A 6,000-nucleotide genomic window follows, 5' to 3' on the forward strand; every position below is an offset into this window, starting at 1 on the left:
GAAGTGACAATGAGCTGTGTGTGTTATGCTGAAGTGTCCCACACAGGCCTCCCTACCCCGGTGACCCCTGCCTACTTTCTGGCCATGATGGTGGCGGTTGGGAGAGTCCAAAATTCTTCCCACAAAAAAAGCAAAAAACAGCCTGGCAAATCATAAGCTCAGGGTACAAGGAATGGTTGGGAGTGGAAGGGCTCATTGGCACCGAAACAAAACAGAACGGAAGTCTCTGCCTGAGTCATTCCTCACCCACGTAGCAGTGTTAGGGTCTTTTTTTTTTTTTTTTTAAGATTTTTATTTATTTATTTGGGACAGAGAGAGGTGGGGAGGGGCAGAGGGAGAAGAGACTACGCACTGAGTGCAGAGCCTGGTGTGGGGCTCAACCTCAGAACCCTGGGATCATGACCTAAGTTGAAGGCAGACACTTAACTGACTGAGCCGGCCGGGGGGGCGGGGGGTGGTGGTGGAGGGGGCTGGCAATCCATTCTGGGATAGCAGAGGCACCGGTAGAGGGGTCAGGACCCGGATGGGGAAGATCAGAGGCTGTGGATGCCTAGAGAATGCACCTGACCCAGTCTGAGAGAACATCAGCGAAGGCTTCCTGGAGGAAGAGATAGGGTTCCAAACAGTCTGTGTTGGGGGTTTATAGGTCCCTTTGAGAATCCGTTGAAGCTCTGAACCTTCATAGAAGAAAAACACAAACGTAGGCAATTTCCACATTCTCATTCCCTCAGGCACCTCTGGAAGCCCACGTTCATCCCATTTCCTCCCACGACCACCTTGCGGTATAAATGTCCCAGGAATGGGGACAGCGGTGGCCAACAGTGCTGGAAAACTTTGAGGTCGAATTTCAGCTTCCCTCTCATCCCACCCCCCGGGGACCGGACGGTGTATCGAAGATCTAGCCTTTATCCTGCCTGTATCCTGCGCACTAATCCTCAGAACCAGTGCTATGAGGCCATTGGCACAAATCGGGGACCAACGCGTTCCCGTTTGGAATGTCCGGAGGAAAGCAGTCCGGGTGGTCAAGGCGTTCACGGGACGAGCGCCACCGCGCCCCCTGACGGTCACTGCGCGCCGGTGCACCCCAAACCGCTCGTGCCCCCTGGTGGCCGGTGCTCGCACAATCCTCAGTAAACACTAGGCCAGTTCCAGCCTTTGGTCTGGGGACTGGGGGTCGTGACCCAAATAGCGTCTGGTATAATGATTAAACTCTTCATTAAACTTCAGGCCTGGTTTCTTAAAGTGTACACGAATTGTAAGGATTGAAATTCATTGCAAATCCAAGTTGCAAAGGCTTACTACTAAAAAAATACAAAAAAATGCATAAATTGCAAACTAGTGGAAGGAAAAAAAGAAAGGCAAAAAAGAGGTAAGACAAAACCAAGCCAAATATGCAGCTAGCCACTTCAAAGAAGCCTACATTAGAGGGAGTGGAATACATAGCAAAAATGGGAACAACAGAATCACAAAATAAGATGGCAGAAGTCAATAAAATATATCCCTAATCATATACACAAAAGTGTATTCTGCGTCTAAACATTTCTGGCTACCTCCACTGCTTCTACCCACTCCCTCCCTCTTCCCCGTCCTGCCCCTGCCCCTGGGCTCTCTTCCCTCACACAGTTAGTGGGACTCTGAATACCCTAGTCAGATCAGGTCCCTCCCCTGCTCAGAAACTTCCCTTGGCCCCATTTCACTCAGAGTAAAAGCTAGACTCACCACTGCCGCCCTTAAGACTGGGCACCATTGGCTTCTTTCGCACTGTCTGACCTCATCTACCCACCCCACCTCCCTTGCTTGCTCCTCTCTAGCCCCGCGGATCTCCTTGTTGGTCCTCTAAAATAGCAAACATGTTCTCACCTCAGGACCTTTGCACTGTCTGTTCCGTCTGCCTGGTGAACCCTTTCCCTTTGGCTTACTCCCTCATTCCCAATGGAGAGGGGATAAATAAAGTAGGTATAGTCACACAGGGGGATCCACAATGAAAATGACCTCAGTTGGCAAAAACTCACCCCGCTGTACACTTATAGATTGTACTGTTTTGCACGTGTGTCTACTTAAATAGACGGTTAAAAAAAAAAAAAAGAAATGAACCTCCTTCTTCCCACCGCCCAGCTTAGGAAGCAGGCCATTTTCAGCTCTCAGGCCTTTCTCTCCCACTACCAGTGCTCTTATATCCACACACCTGCCCCCGGTCTCAGTTCCACGCCACCCCTCCCCCCGCCCCGCCCCAGCCCCAGCCCCAGCCCCAGCCCCAGCGCCAGCCCCACCCTCCACTTTGCTAAGCCCATCTCCTTGCGCAGGTTCAAGGCAGGCCCCGCAGAGAACTCTGGGGAGTCAGGGCTGGCCAGCGCGTAGCTGGAGGTGCGAACTGGAGGGATGCAGCTTCTGGAGGGAGCCAGGACCCAGGAGGTAGGGTTTCTGCGAAGCCCTTGCCCTAACTCCTGGGCTGGGGGCGGGGCGGGGCGGGGCGGGGTGGGTGGGTTTGGAGGGCGCCCCCTAGTGCTCAGAGCCCTGTGTCCGGAAGATGGGACTCAGAGCTGAGCCTTTCCTGTAAAGGAGCCATTGGAAATGCACCCTGCTTCTTTGTATGTGTTCTCTCTCTCTCTCTCTCTCTGTTTCTGTCTCCCTCCCTCCCAATCTCGCTCTCGTCCAAAAGGAAAAAAACTCAGTTATTTACATAAACCTTTATTACATCAGACTGTAACCAGAGGACCCAAGTTCAAACTTTGAATCTTGCCATAAACTTTGAATAATTAATAGTGTTTTTTTCTTTTTTTGTACTGTAATGTTTATTTTTTTCTTTTTTGTACTGTAATGTTTATTTTTAAATGCTTTTTCTACTGGCATGATTTTATATATATGAGGTTCAAGAAAAGAAAATGTTCACTCTGCATTTTTTTGTGGCCATTAATATTGTTCGTTTCATTTTCTGATTATTACTGGAAATAATTTTGTCATATAGGGCACGAGGGCACTTGGCAGGCCTCTGTGATATCCTGTTGGATATCACGCAGGGTGTGGTGTGATTTAGGAAGGCGGGAGGAGGAGCGGGTTCCAGGGGAAACAAGGGAAGGCTGTAGGCCAGGCAGGGGCCCAGGTGGCACAGGCACTGGGGTCCCCGCCCGCTGAGAGTCTCATTAACAGCAGGAACCACAGAACAGTGTCTGGTTGGCTTCGGGGAGAGAAAGGGGAGGGGCCAAGGAGTGCGGGCTGCTCTGCGCAGGCCTCGTGCCTGGACCAGATGACTCAGTCTAGGGGGCGGTAATTAAAGAAGGGAGAGTAGGTCAGACCACCACCCCCCACCCCCCCCACCCCCCCGCCCATCTCCCGTCACTGAGAGCTTCCTGAGAACCTTCCTAACTCACTGGGTCCTCAGAGCACCTACCTTACTGATGGGAAACTGAGGCCCAGACAGAGGAAGGCCCCAAGCTGGAGAGAGTGGGGAGAGGAGCCCAGGTCTCCTACCTAACCTGATGCTTGGAAATCTTATTAAGTAAGTTCAGGGCTTAAATCACCTCTGATTATTGCTTTCTCTTCCATTAGGGAAAAAAAAAAAAAAAACGTACAGAAACATAAAAACAAAACACACTTGACTACAAAACCCAGGGGCATTTTGGAATAGAAGTGCCCCAAATCCTGCTTCTGATGGTCATTAGCATGATTCTGTAGTTGCCAAAACTCATAGAACTGCACACACATGCACACACGCGCACACACACACACACACACACACTCACTTGACTTTCACTGTTTGTAAATAAGAATATTAAAAAAAAAAAAGAAACAAGAACAGGGGTGTGACTCTTGACCTTGGGGTCCTGTGTTCGGGTCCCACCTTGGGGAGTAGAACTCGTTAAAACAACAACAATTAAGAACAAGTACAGTGAATGTAGCCAGAATAAGGATTGGCTGTAAGAAATGTATCGGTGTGCCTGGTTGGCTCAGTTAGAAGAGCAAGCTACTCTTGATCATGGGGTCCAGTGTTTGAGCCCCACGTTAGGGGCAGAGGTTACTAAAAACAAATAAATAAACGTTTAAAAACATGTTAATTTGTTTAGATGTGATTAAGCATTGTAGTTATGTAAGGAAATATACCCCTCCCCCTTTTCGACGCTCATTGTATCATTTAAATGAATGTGATGTCTGGTGGTTTGTTTGTTTTTTTTTTTTAAGTATTGGAAACAATGGGGAGGGGAAAGAGGATGGAATGGCAGAATGTTGATGGTTCTTGAAGCTGGGTGATGGGCCTGTGTGGGTTTACTCTCTCTCTGTTTTTGTTTTGTTTTGTTTTATCTGCAGATGTTCATGATCTCAGTTACAATTTTGAAAAATAAAAGTTTCAGGGCACCTGGCTGGCTCAGTTTGTGGAGAGAGGAGCTCTCAATCTTGGGGTTGTGAATTCCAGCCCCACCTTGAGTGTAGAGATTACTTAAAAATAAAATCGTAAATATAATACTAGTTAACATTTTTATTTATTTATTTATTTTTTAAAGAATATTTTATTTACTTATTTGACAGAGATCACAAGTAGGCAGAGAGGCAGGCAGAGAGAGAGGGGGAAGCAGGCTCCCCGCCGAGCAGAGAGCCCGATGCGGGGCTCGATCCCAGGACCCTGAGATCATGACCTGAGCCAAAGGCAGAGGCTTTAACCCACTGAGCCACCCAGGCACCCCAATAGTTAACATTTCTTTAAAAAAAAAAAAGTTTGCTGTCCATTAAGCAGAGTTTGGAAAATAAAGAAAACTAGAAAGACAAAGATCCATTGCCTGCAAACCCCACGACACTATTGTAGTTAACAGGTTAATGTATTTCCATTGAGTCTTTTCTATTTTATTCAGGCTTTAAGAAAATGTGTGTGTGTCTGTGTCTGTGTTTTACATAACTCTGTGAGCGAATTGTTTATACAGCCCTACTTTTTCCCTTCTTAAAACGTAAGCTGTTCCCCTGTTAAAACATCTTTGTATAAACACAATTTCTAATGTTTGCACAATGTTTACTCAACGAGGCAGCGTTGCCAGACATTGAAGCTGTTTCCAATTTCCTCCCATTATAAATAATGCCGCGATCCACATCCTTGTACGTCCCAGAAGCGGGATTCCTGGGCCAAAGGGTGCGGACTCTGGCAGCTCCGTCAGAATCTCGGTAGAGTTTCTGCCTGACCCGAAGCTGAAATGACCTCATTCGGTTACACTGAGATCTCACTGCTATTTGTTATTTCCTAAAGGTTTGATTCATGACTCAGGTTCATGAAAGGATGTCTTTTTTTCCACTTGCGGGAAACAGAAATCCATTCACACGAGCTTATGTCAAAAGGGGGTTGTATCAGTCAGCAAGGAGAGCGGAACAGTCAGCCTGGACTGTCTCGCTGTGTTGGTGGCTGAGATACTGAAGTGCTTGCTTTGGTTGGTAAATTACGCTGCCTTGAGGCCTGCAAATGTCCCTCACCATGACCACTCCAGCTGCCCTGGTCCCTTCCCCAGAGCGTCCCAGACCTCTCCACAATGCAGCAGGAGAAGTGTCACTGTCTTGCACAGCAGTGAACCATACTGACTGCTCAGTGCCCAAAGCACTGGTTGTTAAATATTTTTTTTTAAAGATTTTATTTATTTAGGGGTGCCTGGGACTGACTGCTCAGTGCCCAAAGCACTGGTTGTTAAATATTTTTTTTAAAGATTTTATTTATTTAGGGGTGCCTGGGTGGCTCAGTGGGTTAAAGCCTCTACCTTCGGCTCGGGTCATGATCCCAGAGTCCTGGGATCGAGCCCCGCATCAGGCTCTCTGCTCAGCGGGGAGCCTGCTTCCCCCTCTCTGCCTGCCTCTCTGCCTACTTGTGATCTCTGTTTGTCAAATAAATTTTAAAAAATTAAAAAAAAAGATTTTATTTATTTATTTGAGAGAGAGATCACAAGTAGGCAGAGAGGCAGAGGGAAGCAGGCTCCCCGCTGAGCAGAGAGCCTGATGTGAGGCTCCATCCCAAGACCCTGAGATCATGACCTG

This window comes from Martes martes (genome assembly GCF_963455335.1).
Source record: "Martes martes genome assembly, chromosome: 17".
Taxonomy (NCBI): Eukaryota; Metazoa; Chordata; class Mammalia; order Carnivora; family Mustelidae; genus Martes; species Martes martes.